Source organism: Tachyglossus aculeatus, chromosome 3 (assembly GCF_015852505.1).
Source record: "Tachyglossus aculeatus isolate mTacAcu1 chromosome 3, mTacAcu1.pri, whole genome shotgun sequence".
Classification (NCBI taxonomy): domain Eukaryota; kingdom Metazoa; phylum Chordata; class Mammalia; order Monotremata; family Tachyglossidae; genus Tachyglossus; species Tachyglossus aculeatus.
The window spans coordinates 36552160-36569402 of NC_052068.1; the positions used below are offsets into that span (position 1 = coordinate 36552160).

General features: G+C 45.7%; 1 non-coding gene across 1 annotated transcript; it reads right to left on the bottom strand.

Annotated features, from left to right (window-relative positions):
* Positions 1-483: 483 nt before the first annotated feature.
* Positions 484-621, bottom strand: LOC119926127. The gene has a single exon (XR_005450033.1). It is a non-coding gene; the product is annotated as a small nucleolar RNA SNORA7 (small nucleolar RNA).
* Positions 622-17243: the final 16622 nt, after the last annotated feature.

Consider the following 17243-nt stretch of genomic DNA (forward strand, 5'->3'; position numbering starts at 1 on the left):
CTTACTGTGTGCAGAGCACTGTACTAAGCGCTTGAGCACTGTAGACCATGATCCCCCAAGAGAACAGCCTGTGCTAGTTCAGGAACAAGTTGAACCACCTTCAAGGAGTCAAACCTCAACAGAGAGAACTAATCAATCAATCAATCAATCGATGGAATTTATTGAGCACTTACTATGTGCAAAACACTCTGCTAAGCTTTGGAACAATACAATACAACAGAACCAAGAGTCTGATTTCTCTCTTAAAGGGCATCTTGTCTTGTCTTATGCCGTCGAGTCATTTCTGACCCATAGCGCAACCAAGGACATATCTCTCCCAGAACTCCCCGTTCTCCAACTGCAATCGTTCTGGCCCTGTTTCCACAGAGTCTTCTTGGTAAAAATATGGAATTGGTTTGCCATCACCTCCTCCTGCGCAGTAAACTTGAGTCTCAGCCCTCGACTCTCTCCCATGCCGCTGCTGCCCAGCATGGGTGAGTTTTGACTTGTAGCAGATTGCCTTCCACTCGCTAGCCACTGGCCAAGATAGGATTGGAATGGTTATGCCTCTGCTTGACTCTCCCTCTTGTAGCCAAGACTGGTAGAGTACTGGAAACTCTCCAAATACAACCCTGAGAGGGGCTTAAAGGGCATCACATTTAGAAAATCACAACCCTTCCCTCCCACTTAGTGCTTCATAAATCCAATAATAGGAATTCCCCCTCCACAAGGGGAAATTGGAGCCCTGTCTGGGGGAGGAGGGAGTAAAGGAAAGGGTGGCTGGTAAATGGTTACAACACCACAAAATTTAAAGAAGGGTGGGGGCGTCTTTAAGGATCAGAGAATTCAGAGTACTGGTGCCAACTGACTGCTTCCCAAGGAAATACTGCTTCTGAAAGGAACCTGGGCCTGGGGCACAGACAGCTCCCTCAGCCTAGGGTGGGGCAAGAAGGCATTCCTTTCTCCACAGGCTAACCTAGCCCAGGGAGGGGCAGGTTAGTATATTGAACCGGAATGTTTCTTCTAGGGCATCCTTCCATTTTATGCTCTCTTTGTTGTAGCTTCCAGGAAAACTGAATAAGATACTGCTATAAACAGTCACCGAATCCTGTAAGTTCATTCTTCACATCTCTAGAAATCTGCCCCTTCCTCTCCTTCCAAACTGCCACCAGATTGGTTCAAGTACTTTCCATATCCCAACTCGATACTTCATCAGCCTCTTCACTGACCTCCCTGTCTATGCCTCTCCCTCAATCCGCCTCACAATCCCACCCCAGAGTCTACAGCAGGAACTTTGACATCAGTTCATTCATTCATTCAATCGTATTTATTGAGCGCTTACTGTGTGCAGAGCACTGTACTAAGCACTTGGGAAGTACAAGTTGGGAACATACAGAGACGGTCCCTACCCAACAGCGGGCTCACATTCTAGAAGGGGGAGACGGAGAACAAAACAAAACATATTAACAAAATAAAATAAATAGAATAAGTATGTACAAATAAGAGTAATAAATCCGTACAAACATATATACATATATACAGGTGCTGTGGGGAGGGGAAAGAGGTAAGGCAGGGGGAATGGGGAGGGGGAGGAGGGGGAGAGGAAGGAGGGGGCTCAGTCTGGGAAGGCCTCCTGGACACCTCCATTTGACAGATGAGGTCACTGTGGCCCAGAAAAAAAGAATAATGATGGCATTTATTAAGCACTTACTATGTGCAAAGCACTGTTCTAAGTGCTGGGGAGGTTACAAGGTGATCAGGTTGTCCCACGGGGGGCTCACAGTCTTCACCCCCCTTTTGACAGATGAGGTCACTGAGGCCCAGAGAATAATAATAATGATGGCATTTATTAAGCACTTACTAAGTGCAAAGCACTGTTCTAAGTGCTGGGGAGGTTATAAGGTGATCAGGTTGTCCCACGTGGGGCTCACAGTCTTAATCCCCATTTTCCAGATGAGGGAACTGAAGCCCAGAGAAATGAAGTGACTTGCCCAAAGTCACACAGCTGGCAGAGACGGGATTTGAACCCGTGACTTCTGACTCCAAAGCCCGGGCTCTTCCTCCCTTCAAGGCCCTACTGAGAGCTCACCTCCTCCAGGAAGCCTTCCCAGACTGAGCCCCTTCCTTCCTCTCCCCCTCGTCCCCCTCTCCATCCCCCCATCTTACCTCCTTCCCTTCCCCACAGCACCTGTATATATGTATATATGTTTGTACATATTTATTACTCTATTTATTTATTTATTTTACTTGTACATATCTATTCTATTAATTTTATTTTGTAAGTATGTTTGGTTTTGTTCTCTGTCTCCCCCCTTTTAGACTGTGAGCCCACTGTTGGGTAGGGACTGTCTCTATATGTTGCCAACTTGTACTTCCCAAGCGCTTAGTACAGTGCTCTGCACACAGTAAGCGCTCAATAAATACGATTGATTGATTGACTGATTGATTTCCACTGAGCCACACTGCTTCTCCTTGGGACTTGTACTTCCCAAGAGCTTAGTCCGGTGCTCCACACACAGCAAGCACTCAATAAATATGATTGAATGAATGTTGCCGATTTGTACTTCCCAAGCACTTAGTCCGGTGCTCTGCACACAGTAAGCGCTCGATAAATACGATTAAATGAATAACGGCCCATGGGGACACAGTCCAGAAGAGCGAGACAGGGACAGGTGATGGACGTGGCAGGAGGCGTCTCGATCCATCGGCCTCGAACCCACCATAATAATAATAATAATAATAATGGCATTTATTAAGTGCTTATTATGTGCAAAGCACTGTTCTAAGCGCTGGGGAGGTTACAAGGTGATCACGTTGTCCCACGTGGGGCTCACAGTCTTAATCCCCATTTTCCAGATGAGGTAACTGAGGCACAGAGAAGTGAAGTGACTTGCCCAAAGTCACACAGCTGACAGAGCCGGGATTTGAACCCGTGACTTCTGACTCCAAAGCCTGGGCTCTTTCCACTGAGTCAAGCTGCTTCTCTGAACCCATGACCCCCAGGCTCTTCTCTTGCCCACTCCACCTGGCCCAACGGACAGGGCACGGTGACGTTTCATTCATTCAATGGTATTTATTGAGCGCTTACTGTGTGCAGAGCACCGGACTAAGCACTTGGAAAGTAAAAATCGGCAACAGATAGAGACGGTCCCTAACCGACAACAGGCTCACAGTCCAGAAGGAGGACAGTTCATTCATTCAATTGTATTTATTAAGCGCTTACTGTGTGCAGAGCACCACACCAAGTGCTTGGGAAGTAGAAATCGGCAACATACAGAGATGGTCCCTACCCAACAATAGGCTCATGGTCCAGAGGGGGACAGTTCATTCATTCAATCATATTTATCGAGTGTTTACTGTGTGCAGAGCACTGTACTAAGTGCCCAGGAAGTAGAAATTGGTAACATATAGAGATGGTCCCTACCCAACAAGCGCTTAGTACAATGCTCTGCACACAGTAGGTGCTCAATAAATATGACTGAATGAACGATTGAATGGATAAAAGGGAGACAATTCATTCATTCAATCATATTTATCGAGCGCTTAGTGTGCAGAGCACTGTACTTCTCCTTACCTCGATTGGCAGAGTGTATTCTGGGGGTTTCCTAGCATCCTCCGGCCTAGTCTCTCTGTCTTGCAATGTGACCTAGTCGAAATAGCATGGGGCTGGGAGTCAGGACCTTGCTACTGATCCAGGCTGTGCCATGCACCTAGTTGTGTGACCTTGGGCAAGTCACTTAACTTCTCTCGGCCTCAGTTCTCTCATCCGCAAAATGGGGATTCAATAGCTGTTCCCCCTCCTACTTAGACCATGAAACCCACGTGGAACCTGTGCTTAGTACAGTGCTTGACAAAGAGTAAGTGCCTAACAAATGCCATTATTATTATTATTATTATTATTATAATTATTATTATAATTATTATTATTATTACTGCTGCTCTTAATGGCTTCATGGCAGTATCCAGAGACCTGGCATTGTGGCAAGAGAGCAAGGTATAGCCTGCAGCAAGTCTGGTTGCAACTATTCATTCATTCATTCATTCAATCAATCATGTTTATTGAGCACATATTGTGTGCACAGCACTGTACCAAGTGCTTGGGGGAGTACAATACAATAATAAACAGACATATCCCCTGCCCCCTATGCACTTACAGTCTAGAGGGAGAGACAGATATTAATATAAATAAATACACGACAGATATGTACATAAGTGCTCTGGGGCTGGGAGGGGGATGAATAAAGCAGCGTGGCTCAGTGGAAAGAGCCCGGGCTTTGGAGTCAGAGGTCATGGGTTCAAATCCCGGCTCCGCCACTTGTCAGCTGTGTGACTTTGGGAAATTCACTCAACTTCTCTGTGCCTCTGTGCCTCAGTTCCCTCACCTGTAAAATGGGGATGAAGACTGTGAGCCCCCCTTGGGACAACCTGATCACGTTGTAACCTCCCCAGCACTTAGAACAGTGCTCTGCACATAGCGCTTAATAAATGCCATCATTATTATTATTATTATTATAAAGGGAGCAAGTCAGGGAGGTGCAGAAGGGAGTTGGGGAAGAGGAAAGGAGGGCTTCTGGAAGGCCTCTTGGAGGAGATGTGCCTTCAACAAGACTTTGAAGGTGGGGAGAGTCATTGTCTGTCACATTTGAGGAGGGAGGGCATTCCAGGCCAGAGGCAGAATGTGGGTGAGGGATCGGAGATAGACAAGATATCTCTAACTATCCATTGGATGGACTTTCCAGCCACACAGGATCCAAACACATAAAAGCAATGTGGCCTAATGAAAAGAATTCAGGATGTGGGGTTAGAGGACTTGGGTTCTAATTGTGGCTCTGGTGTATGCCTGGGGTGAGTCACTTAACTTCTCTGTCCCTTAGTTTCCTCTTCTGTAAAATGGGTATTCAATACCTGTTCTCCCTCCCTCTGAGACTGTGAGACCCTTGAGGGACAAGGATTGTATCACACCTGATTATCTGCATCTATCCCAGGGTCCATAATAAGCACTGAACAGATACTGCAATTACATGAAGAAGCCCACTCCCAGATAAAGGAACCCCATCAGCTGGGATGAAACAAGACAGAGAGGAGCCAATCTGAATACATTAAGGTGGGAATTCCAACTCCAAGTTCCTGCTCTACTGAATGGAAAATAAGGCTGCAGACATTTCTGCCCTATGGATTTTCTTTTTCTCCGAGGGGTTGCTTGCTCTCCCCTGAATAGATGTGACCACTGCAAGTGGCAGTGCACCATATCCCCTGGAACAGTGTGATCCTTTAAGAAGGTGCTCTTTATCGCTGAGGCAGCACTCATTCAATTTCCATATGTCCCTGCAGTTGCTATGACAATCACTCCTTTCAAGCCTGTATGCAGATGCAGAAAGCACTGCTGGGTGTGGATATAAGGAGGAGTTGGGTGCCTCAGTCAAACACGTTCCTCCCTGAAGGTGTCTGCAGCAGGAGTAAAGGAGCTAATGGAAACAGGGCAAAAGCACCCTGGAGAGAGCCAAGCCAGAGATTCCAGCCCCATCTCTGGAGGGAATGAGCAGGCAAGGAGGCCTCCAAGGAAGACAGTCCAACGGTCACCCCAAGGTTGAAGCCCAAGAGCCTGACCCTTGCTCAGTCATGGAACAGGAGACAGGCTTCCCACTCCCAGTGGGCCTTGGGGGTCTGAGCCCCCTCCACAAAGAAATCTGACTGGGAACTTCAGCCTCTCCCAACTTCCTGCTGCAAAGCTGGACGCCCAAAGGTGCCTGTGGTCTTACTTATTTTCTACCTCATCCCAGCAGGAACTTGAAAGCAGGGAGGGTGGAGGGAAAACAGATGGGGAAGCTGTACAGCCTACTGTAAAGAGCTCGAGCCTGGGAGTCAAAGGACCTGGGTTCTAATACTGAATCTGCCACTTGCCTGCTGTGCGACCTTGGGGAACTCACTTAATTTCCCTAAGCCTCAGTTTCCTCATCTGCAAACTGTGTTCAATGGGATTGTCCTGCATCTACCCCAGTGCTTAATACAGTGCTTGGCATATAGTAAACACGTAACTGTGGACATCTCTCAAGGTTCAGTCTTAGTCTCCTTCTATTTTCCACCTAAACCCACTCCCTTGAAGAACTCATTACTTCACATGGCTTCAACTATCACCTCTATGCAGGTGATTTCCAAATCCATATCTCCGGCCCTCATCTCTCACCCTCTCTGCAGTCTTGCATTTCCTCCTGCCTTCAGGACATCTCTGGTCAGAGAAGCAGCGTGGGTAAGTGGAAAGAGCATGGGCTTTGGAGTCATAGGTCATGGGTTCAAATCCCAGCTCCACCAACTGTCAGCTGTGTGACTTTGGGCAAGTCACTTAACTTCTCTGTGCCTCAGTTACCTCACCTGTAAAATGGGGATTAAAACTGTGAGCCCCCGATGGGACAACCTGATCACCTTGTAACCTCCCCAGCACTTAGAACAAGTGCTTTGCACCTAGTAAGCGCTTAACAAATACCATCATCATTATTATTATTATTATTACTTGGATGCCCTGCAGCCACCTCAAACTTAAAATGTCCCAGCAGAACTTCTTATCTTCCCCCCCAACAAACCCTGTCCCCCCGTGACTTTCCCATCATTGTAGATGGTACCACCATCCTTCCTATCTCATAAGCCCATCATCTTAGTGTTATCCTTGACTCCTCTCTTTCTCTCTCTCTCTCTCTCTCTGTGTGTGTGTGTGTCTCATTCAACCCACATATTCAATCACTGAATAATATCATTTTAACCTTCACAACATTGCAAAAAATCCATGCTTTCCTTCTTCATCCAAACTGCTTCGTTACCATGTTACCAGGTTAATTCAAGCACTTATTCTTTCCAGCCTTGATTACAGTATTAGCCTCCTTGCTGACCTCCCTGTCTCCTGTCTCTCCCCACTCCAGTCAATACTTCAGTCTGCTGCCCAGATCATTTTTCTACAAAAACATTCAAGCCATGTTTCCTCACTCCTCAAGAACCTCCAGTGGTTGCTCATCCACCTCCACATCAAACAGAAACTCCTTACCATTGACTTTAAAGCGCTCAATCACCTTTCCCCCTCCTACCTCACCTCGCTACTTACTACAACCCAGCCTGTACATTTGACTTTTCTAATGCTACTACAACCCAGCCTATACATTTCACTTTGCTAATGCCAACCTACTCACTGTACCTCAATCTCATCTATCTCCCTGCTGATCTCTAGCCCACATTCTGCCTCTGGTCTGGAACACCCTCCCTTTTCATATATGACAGACAATTACTCTCCTCACCTTCAAAGCCTTATTGAAGGCACATATCCTCCAAGAAGCCTTCCCTGACGAAGCTCTCCTTTCCTCTTTTCCCTCTCCCTTCTGGGTTGCCCTAACTAGCTCCTTCATTCATTTCATTCAAATGTATTTATTGAGTGCTTACTGTATGCAAAGCACTGTACTAAGCTCCTTTTATTCACCACCCAGCATTTAGTAGTGTCTGGCATATAATGAGCACTTAACAAATACCATTTTTTTAAAAAAAAAAACCACCCCCCCTCAGCCCCACAGCACTTATGTACATAATTTATTTATTTTTATTAATGTCTGCCTCCTCCTAGGCTGTAAGCTCGTTGTGGGCAGGGAACATGTCTATTATATTGTTGGGTTGTACACTCCCAAGTGCTTAGTACAGTGCCCTGCATACAGTAAGTACTCAATAAATATGGATTGAACAAGGATCATTCTATTAATATTATTATTGTGATGGGCAGAAAGGGGTGGTGCAAGAGTCTAAGAACCCTTTCTGGGACTCAGTTTACCTCTGACACTTGACTGAGATTGCGCTGCAAGGAAAAAACAGGTGTGGTAAAAATGAAACACTTTATCCATCTAAAACTTGTAAAACAAACCACAGCCCTTTCTCTGGCTCCCACACAAGAGCTCACAAGATTGGCAGCCAAACTGGCCAATCCCTGAGAATCACAGGGACCCACATTCCATACACAAGGACATTTGGGATCCTCATCCCAAAATATTTCTGCTTATCCCTTAAGAAGACCCCAGTCTTCATTGAGGTCTAGGAGGAATAATGTACTTTTCCGTCCCACCTATTTTGGATTCTCTTCCTCTCGCCTCTCTGCTGATTTTCCTCTGGTGTTTTCTCTCTGAAGCACTGCTCCTCTGACCTTTAACTCCTCTGTGCTTCTGACTGCATCTAGTCCCTGGAGGTTTATCGCTGTCTGGGTATTCCCTTACGAATGTGTGTGTGTGCGTGTGTGTTCTTAAGTGTGTTTATCCTTGTGCATGTATGTAGATGACTCTGTTCTGTGTCACTGGGTGTGCATGTATGTAGATGACTCTGTTCTGTGTCACTGGGTATGCATGTATGCATCCTTATATATGTGGGTTCCTCATGTTCCTCACAAGCCCCGCAGCACTTGTGTATATATGTACATATCCATAATTCTATTTATTTACATTAATGCCTGTTAACTTGTTTTGATGTGCATATAATTCTATTTATTTATATTGATGCTATTGATGCCTGTTTACTTGTTTTGATGTGCCTCCCCCCTTCTAGACTGTTAGCTCATTGTGGTTAGGGATTGTCTCTCTTTACTGCTGAATTGCCTTTTCCAAGCACTCAGTACAGTGCTCTGCACACAGTAAGTGCTCAATAAATACATCCTTATATATGTGGGTTCCTCATGTTCCTCACAAGCCCCACAGCACTTGTGTATATATGTACATATCTATAATTCCATTTATTTACATTAATGCCTGTTAACTTGTTTTGACGTGCATATAATTGTATTTATTTATATTGATGCTATTGATGCCTGTTTACTTGTTTTGATGTCTGCCCCCCCGCCCCCCCGCCCCTTCTAGACTGTTAGCTCACTGTGGGCAAGGATTGTCTCTCTTTACTGCTGAATTGCCTTTTCCAAGCACTCAGTACAGCGCTCTGCACACAGTAAGTGCTCAATAAATACAATTGAATGAATGAATGAAATGAATGTTTGGTAGGTCTATGTATGGATGTGTGTATGTTTGTAGGTGCACGTGTGCGTGTGTGTGTGTGTGTGTGTACATGTTGAGGGGAGAGGGGTGGGATAAGATCTTCTCTAATGACTTCAGACACCCCCACCCAGAATTCAAACACTCCCTACCACCCACTTCCAGGGGTAGGGGAAGAAGACAGGTCGGGGAGATTAAGGGGAATTGGCAGAGCCTTGAGCATGCCCCTTCCCACCCCAGAGCAGGCTGGCCCTAGAAGAGGGCTGGGGGACCTGGAGGCCCAAGAGACTTTTGCAGAAATCCCAAGTCATGTATTCGATCCCAGGTCTAGGAGTGGAAGCGTCTCCAATCACTCCAACACCATGAGTATCCCTCTTGGCTCCTCGGAAACCCAGGAGTCACTTCCAACTGCGGGAATTGGTGGCAGAGCTCGGGACTGAGGGAGGGTGGGGCATTTAAAAATGAAAGTACTGGATATAAAGTCATTTGTGCCACATCAATACCAGTCCCCTTAGTGTTTATGTACATATCAGTGTGGCTCAGTGGAAAGAGCTTAGGCTTGGAAGTCAGAGCTCATGGGTTCTAATCCCAACTCTTCCACTTGTCAGCTGTGTGACTTTGGGCAAGTCACTTCATTTCTCTGTGCCTCAGTTCCCTCATCTGTCAAATGGGGATGAAGATTGTGAGCCCCATATGGGACAACCTAATCACCTTGTATCCCCCCCCCCACTCTTAGAACAGTGCTTTGCACATAGTAAGCACTTAACAAATGTCATTACTATTATTATTATTATATCAGTAATTTATTTATTTATTCACTCATTCATTCAGTCTTATTTATTGAGTGCTTACTGTGTGCAGAGCATGGAACTATATTAAGAGCATGGAAAGTACAATTCAGTAACAAATAGAGACAATCCCTTTCCAACAATGGGCCCACAATCTAGAAGGGGGGAGACGGACAACAAAACAAAATAGACAGTCATCAAGAGTATCAATATAAATAAATAGAATTATAGATATATGCACATCATTAATAAAATAAATAGAATAATAAATATGTACATATATACACTAGTGCAGTGGGATGGGGTGGTAGAGCAGAGGGAGGGAGTAGGGGCAATAGGGAGGGGAGGAGGAGCAGAGGGAAAGGGGGGCTCAGTCTGGGAAGGCTTCCTGGAGGACATAAGCTTTCAGTAAGGTTTTGAAAGGGGGAAGTGTGCTAGTTTGGTGGATGTGAGGAGGGAGGGCATTCCAGGCCAGAGGTAGGATATGGGCCAGGGGTTGAGGAGGCACAGTGAGGAGGTTAGTGGCAGAGGAGCGGAGTGTGTGGGCTGGGCTGTAGAAGGAGAGAAGGGAGGTGAGGTAGGAGGGGGGCAAGGTGATGGAGAGCTTTGAAGTCAATAGCGAGGAGTTTTTACTTCATACTGGTTTTTGAGAAGGAAGGTGACACGCCCAAAGCGTTTCTGTAGAAAGATAATCCAGGCAGCATAGTGAAGTATAGACTGAAGTGGGGAGTCAATCATATTGAGCGCTTACTGTGTGCAGAGCATTGTAGTAAGCCCTTGGGAGAGTACAATATAACAATGAAGTGACACATTCTTGTCATTAATGACCTCCCAGGAGCATAGTGCAATTGGCTAAACTGTTCTTCATTCGTCACGTTTCAATCAATCAGTAAATCAAACTATTTATTGAGTGCTTGCTGTGAACAGAACACTGAACTTAGTGCTTGGGAGAGTATAATACAATAGTTGATAGGCACATTCTCTGCCCACTGGGAGCTTACAGTCTCGTTAAGTATTGTCTGTAACCCCCTCTAGACCTTAAGCTCATTGCAGACAGAGAGCGTGTGTACCAACTCTGTTATACTGTACTTTCTCTACTGCTTAGTACCCTGCTCTGCACACAGTAATAGCTCAATAAATGTGATTGATTGATTGATTGATTGACAGAGGACAGACAGATCAGCTGAAAACCAGACTAGTGAAAATCCAGGAACTGGCTACTCTGATTGAATAGTGACTGCAGATTAGAGTGTGAAGAAAAATCTGCAGACATGGAACAGCTAAAAATCAACCAGCAATTAAAAACTGACTATGAGTGCCGTTAAACAGGAGTTTGGCTTTCCTGGGGGGTGAGTGGACTAATTCTAAAAGAGGAACCTCAGAAGGTTGCAATATTCCTAAATATAGCGGGAGAAGAAGCTGTCAATGTCTTAATAAGGGAGCAGTGTAGCCTAGCAGAAAGAACCTGCAACTAGGAATCCAGAAATCTGGGTTCTAATCACAACTCTGCTATTAATGTGCTGTGTGACCTTGTTGCATGACTTTTCTGTGCCTCAGCTTCCTCATCTGTAAAATGGGGGTAAGATACCCCCTCTTCCTATTCCTAGAATGTGAGCCACATTTGATATAACCTTGTCTGGGCCGATTATCTTTTTTTTTAATGGTATTTGTTAAGCACTTACTATGTGCCAGGCATTGTACTAAGTGCAGGTGTAGGTACAAGATAATTGTGTTGGAAACAGCCCCTGTCCCACAGAAGGGCTTACAGTCTTAATCCCCATTTTACAGATGAGGCAACGGAGGCACAGAGAAGTGACTTGCTCAAGGTCACACATCAGACAAGAGGCAGAACAGACATTAGAACCCAGGAACATTTAACTCCCAAGCCCATAGAGAAGCAGCGTGGCTCAGTGGAAAGAGCCTAGACTTGGGAGTCAGAGGTCATGGGTTCAAATCCTGGCTCTGCCACATGTCTGCTGTGTGACCTTGGGCAAGTCACTTAATTTCTCTGAGCCTCAGTTCCCTCATCTGTAAAATGGAGATTAAGACTGTGAGCCCCACGTGGGACAACCTGATCACCTTGTATCCCCCCCAGCGCTTAGAACAGTGCTTTGCACATAGTAAGCACTTAACAAATGCCATTATTACATTACATTACATACTCTATCTCCTAGGCCATGCTGCTTCTGCTCCTGTGCTTTACATAGTGCTTGAGACATAATAAGTGCTTTCATAATAAGAATAGATCCCTAGAATTCTTGAGTTCTGTTTTGCAAAGAATAATGAGATGCTTGAAAGAAGTAAATAATGCAATAAAGTAGTAGTAGTAATAGCATTTATTGAGCACTTTCTATGTGCAGAGTACTGGACAAAGCACTGGAGAAAGTACAATACAATATCGTTGGTAGACATGATCCCTGACCACAAGAAGATGATTGTCTAGACGGGAAGACAGACAGAGGGTTAGCAACCACACAGCTATTTTGCACTGGGAAAAATCTGTCATTTCAAGTATTTTATACTAGTTTATCATAGTGTTATAACAAGAAAAACGGAGGAACTACAAAGAAACATTTCAATGCTTCACCTTCACAGCACCACAGCACCTTCATCTCATCTATTTTGCCACCGACCTCTCACCCACATCTTACCTCTGGCCTGGAATGCCCTCCCTATTCATATCTGACAATTACTCCTCCCCTTCCTTCAAAGCCTTACTGAAGACATGTCTCCTCCAAGAGAACTTCCCTAAGCCCTCTTTTCCTTTTCTTCAACTCCCTTCTGCATCACCATGACTCTTTTTACTCAACCCTGCTTCCAGCCACACAGCACTTATGTTCATATCTGTAATTTATTTATTTATACTAATGTCTGTTACCTCATCCAGACTGTAAGCTCATTGTGGACAGGGAATGTGTCTGTTTATTGTTATAATGGACTCTTCAAAGTGCTTAGTACAATGCTCTGCACATAGTAAATGCTCAATAAATATGAATGACTGACTGACTCTAGAATCCATCCTTTCCTCTCTATTCAAATTGTTACCATGCTAGTCCCTCAGCCACCTCTCTGACCTCCCTGCCTCCTGACTGTCCCCTCTTCAGTTTACAGTTCACTCTGCTGCCCGGATTATTTTTCTAAAAAAAAATTCATTCATTCATTCATTCAATAGTATTTATTGAGTGCTTACTGTGTACAGAACACTGTACTAAGAGCTTCAGAAGTACAAGTTGGCAACATATAGAGACGGTCCCTACCCAACAACAGGCTCACAGTCTAGAAGGGGGAGACAGACAACAAAACAAAACATATTAACAAAATAAAATAAATAGAATAGTAAATATGTACAACTAAAATAAATAGAGTAATAAATCTGTACAAACATATATACAGGTGCTGTGGGAAGAGGAAGGAGGTAGGGCGGGGGGATGGGGAGGGGGAGAGGAAGGAGGGGGCTTAGTCTGGGAAGGCCTCCTGGAGGAAGTGAGCTCTCAGTAGGGCTTTGAAGGGAGGAAGTGCAGAGGGAGGGCATTCCAAGCCAGGGGGAGGACATTCCAGGCCAGGGGGAGGACATGGGCCAGGGGTCGATGGCGGGACAGGTGAGAATGAGGCACAGTGAGGAGGTTAGCGGCAGAGGAGCGGAGGGTGCGGGCTGGGCTGTAGAATGAAAGAAGGGAGGTGAGGTAGGAGGGGGCAAGATGATGGACAGCCTTGAAGTCGAGAGTGAGGAGTTTTTGCCTGATGCATAGGTTGACTAGTAGCCACTGGAGATTTTTGAGGAGGGGAGTAACATGCCCAGAGCGTTTCTGCACAAAGATGATCCGGACAGTGACGTGAAGTATAGACTGAAGTGGGGGGAGACAGGAGGATGGGTGATCAGAGAGGAGGCTGATGCAGTAATCCAGTCGGGATAGGATGAAGGATTGAACGAGCAGGGTAGCGGTTTGGAGGGAGAGGAAAGGGCGGATCTTGGCGATGTTGCGGAGGTGAGACCGGCAGTTTTTGGTGACGGATTGGATGTGAGGGGTGAACGAGAGAGCAGAGTCGAGGATGACACCAAGGTTGTGGGTTTGTGAGACGAGAAGAATGGTAGTGCCATCTACAGTGATGGGAAAGTCAGGGAGAGGGTAGGGTTTGGGAAGGAAGATAAGGAGTTCAGTCTTGGACATATTGAGTTTTAGATGGCGGGCAGACATCCAGATGGAGATGTCTTGAAGGCAGAAGAAGACCCGAGCCTGACAGGAGGGAGAGAGAGCAGGGGCAGAGATAAAGATTAGGGTGTCATCAGCGTAGAGATGATAGTTGAAGCCGTGGGAGTGATTTAGTTCACCAAGGGAGTGAGCGTAGATAGAGAACATAAGGGGACCAAGAACTGACCTTTGAGGAACCCCTACAGTAAGGAGATTGGGTTGGGGGGGGGGAGGAGGAGCCTGCAAAGGAGACTGAGAATGAATGGCCGGAGAGATAAGAGGAGAACCAGGAGAGGATGGAGACTGTGAAGCCAAGATTGGATAGCGTGTTGAGGAGAAAGGGGTGGTCCACAGTGTCAAAAGCAGCTGAGAGGTCGAGGAGGATTAGGGTAGAGTAGGAGCCATTGGATTTGGCAGGCAGGACGTCATTGGTGACCTTTGAGAGGGCAGTTTCGGTGGAATGTAGGGGATGGAAGCCAGACTGGAGGGGGTCGAGGAGAGAGTTGGCATTGAGGAATTCGAGGCAGCAGGTGTAGACGACTCTTTCAAGGAGTTTGGAAAGGAATGGTAGGAGGGAGATAGGGCGATAATTAGAAGGCGAGGTGGGGTCAAGAGAGGGTTCACTCCATACCTCTGAAACTTCTCAAAAACCTCCAGTGATTGCCCATCCACTTTCTCATCAAAGAGGAACTCCTTACCCTCCGCTTTAAGTGACTCAATCAGGTCTCTCCCTCTCCTCCCTACCTTGTTCATCTCCTACTACAATCAAGCCCATGCACCTGACTCCTCTAACACCAACCTACTCACTGTACTTTGATCCCATCTATTCTACTGCAGAACCCTTGCCTCCATCCTCTCTCAGGCCTGGAACTCTCTCCCAACTTCCTATCCAAATGTCTACCAGTCTCCTCACCTTCAAAAACCTCCTAAAATCCCATCTCCTCCAAGAGGCCTTCCTTTACTAAGCCCTCATTTCCCCCATCCACCCTCCCCTCTCCGTCAACTACATACTTGACTGCTTACCCATTAAGCACTTTGATACTCACCTTAACCCCACAGCACTTGTGTACAAGCTGCTACTTTTCTGCTCCAAGTACTTATCCTAACCCTCCCTGACTACCACCTCAGCCTCCTGGCTGACCTCTCTGTCTTCTGTCTCTCCCAACTCCAGTCCATACTTCACTCTGCTCCCTGGATCATTGTCCTAAAAAATGTTCAGGTCACATCACCCACTCCTTAAGAACCTCCAGTGGTTGCGCATCTGCCTCTGCATCAAACAGAAACTCCTTACCACTGGCTTTAAATAATTCAATCAGCTCTCCCCCTCCTACCTTACTGATCTACTACAGCCCAGCCCACACACTTGGCTCCTCTAGCTTGCCCACTGGGTCCTCATCACATTTCTCAAGCCCTCTCTCTGACTTGGAACTCCCTCTCCCTCAATATATGCAAGACCACCACTCTCACTACCTTCAAAGCCTTATTAAGGTCATCACTCTGAGGCCTTCCCTGACTAAGCCCTCTTTTCCCCAACTCCCTCTCCCTTCTGCATCATCTGGGCACTTGGATTTGTACCAAGAGAAGAAGGAGCATGGTTTGGAAGTCAGAGGATGTGGGTTCTAATCCCAGTTACGCCACTTGTCTGCTGTGTGACCTTGGGCAAGTCACTTAACTTCTCTGAGCCTCAGTTACCTCATCTGTAAAATGGGGATTAAGACCGTGAGTTCCACGTGGTACAACCTGATTATCTTGTATCTACCTCAATGTTTAGAACAGTGCTTGGCACATAGTACTTAAAAGATAGAATTATTATTATTATTAATCTTTGGGCACTTGGTATTCACCCCACCCTCAGCCCTAGATCATTTATGTACATACCCATAATTTATATATATATATATTAATGTCTGTCTCTCTCTCTAGACAGCAAGCACCTTGTAGGCAGGGAACGTGTCTACCAGCTCTATTGTACTGTATTTTCCCAATAGCTTAGTGCTGTGCTCTGCACACAGCAACTACTCATTCAGTCAATAAATAATATTTATTGAGTTCTCACTGTAAGCAGAGCACTGTACTGTTTGGCAGAGTACACCACAATTAAACAACATGTTCCCTGCCAACTTTGTAATAAGTACAATTGCAATTTACTTGTAATAAGTAAATTACAGATATGAAAGTAAGTTCCCTGGGGCTGAGAATGGGGTGAATATCATGTCCTAAAAGGGTACACATCCACATGCGTAGATGATAAAGAAGAGAGAGGGAGTAGAGGAAATGAGGGCTTAGCTGGGGAAGGCCTCTCAGAGGAAATGTGATTTTAATAAGGCTTTGAAGGTGGAAATAGTGATGGTCTGTAAAATATCAAGGGAGAGGGAGTTCCAGCCCAGAGGGAGGATGATGGAAAGGGGTCATCAGTGAAACAGATGAGATTGAGGTACAGTGAGTAGGTTGGTGTTAGAAGAGGGAAGTGTGCTGGCTGGGTTGAAGTAAGAGGTAAAATAGGAGGTGGTGAGTTAATTAAGTGCTTTAAAGCAGATGATAAGGAATTTCTGTTTGATGTAATAATAATAGTAATAATTGTGGGGATTTTTAAGTGCTTACTCTGTGCCAGGCACTGTAGTAAGCATGGGAGTTGATACAAGCAAATCGGGTCAGATGCAGTCCCTGTCCCATTAGGGGCTCACAGTCTCAATCCCCATTTTACAGATGTGGTAACTGAGGCCCAGAGAAGTTCATTCGTTCATTCATTCAATTGTATTTATTGAGAGCTTACTGTGTGCAGAGCACTGTACTAAGCACTTGGGAATTACAAATCGACAACATATAGAGACGGTCTATACCCAACAACGGGCTCATAGTCTAGAAGTGGGAGACAGACAACAAAACAAAACAAGTAGTCAGGTGTCAATACCATCAGAATAGAGTTATAGCTATATACACATCATTAATAAAAGAAGTATAGTAAATATGTACAAATAAAATAAATAGAGTAAGAAATATGTACAGATATATACAAGTGCTGTGGGGAGGGGAAGAGGGTAGGGCAGAGGGAGTTGGCGGGGCGATGGGGAGGGGAGGAGGAGAGGAAAAAAGGAGGGTTCCATTTGGGAAGGCCTCTTGGAGGAGGTGATCTCTCAGTAGGGCTTTGAAGGGGGGTAGAGAGCTAGTTTGGTGGATGTGTGGAGGGAGGGCATTCCAGGTCAGAGGAAGGACGTGGGCCAGGGGACGACGGTGGGGCAGGCGAGAACGAGGCACAGTGAGGAGGTTAACACCAGAGGAGCAGAGTG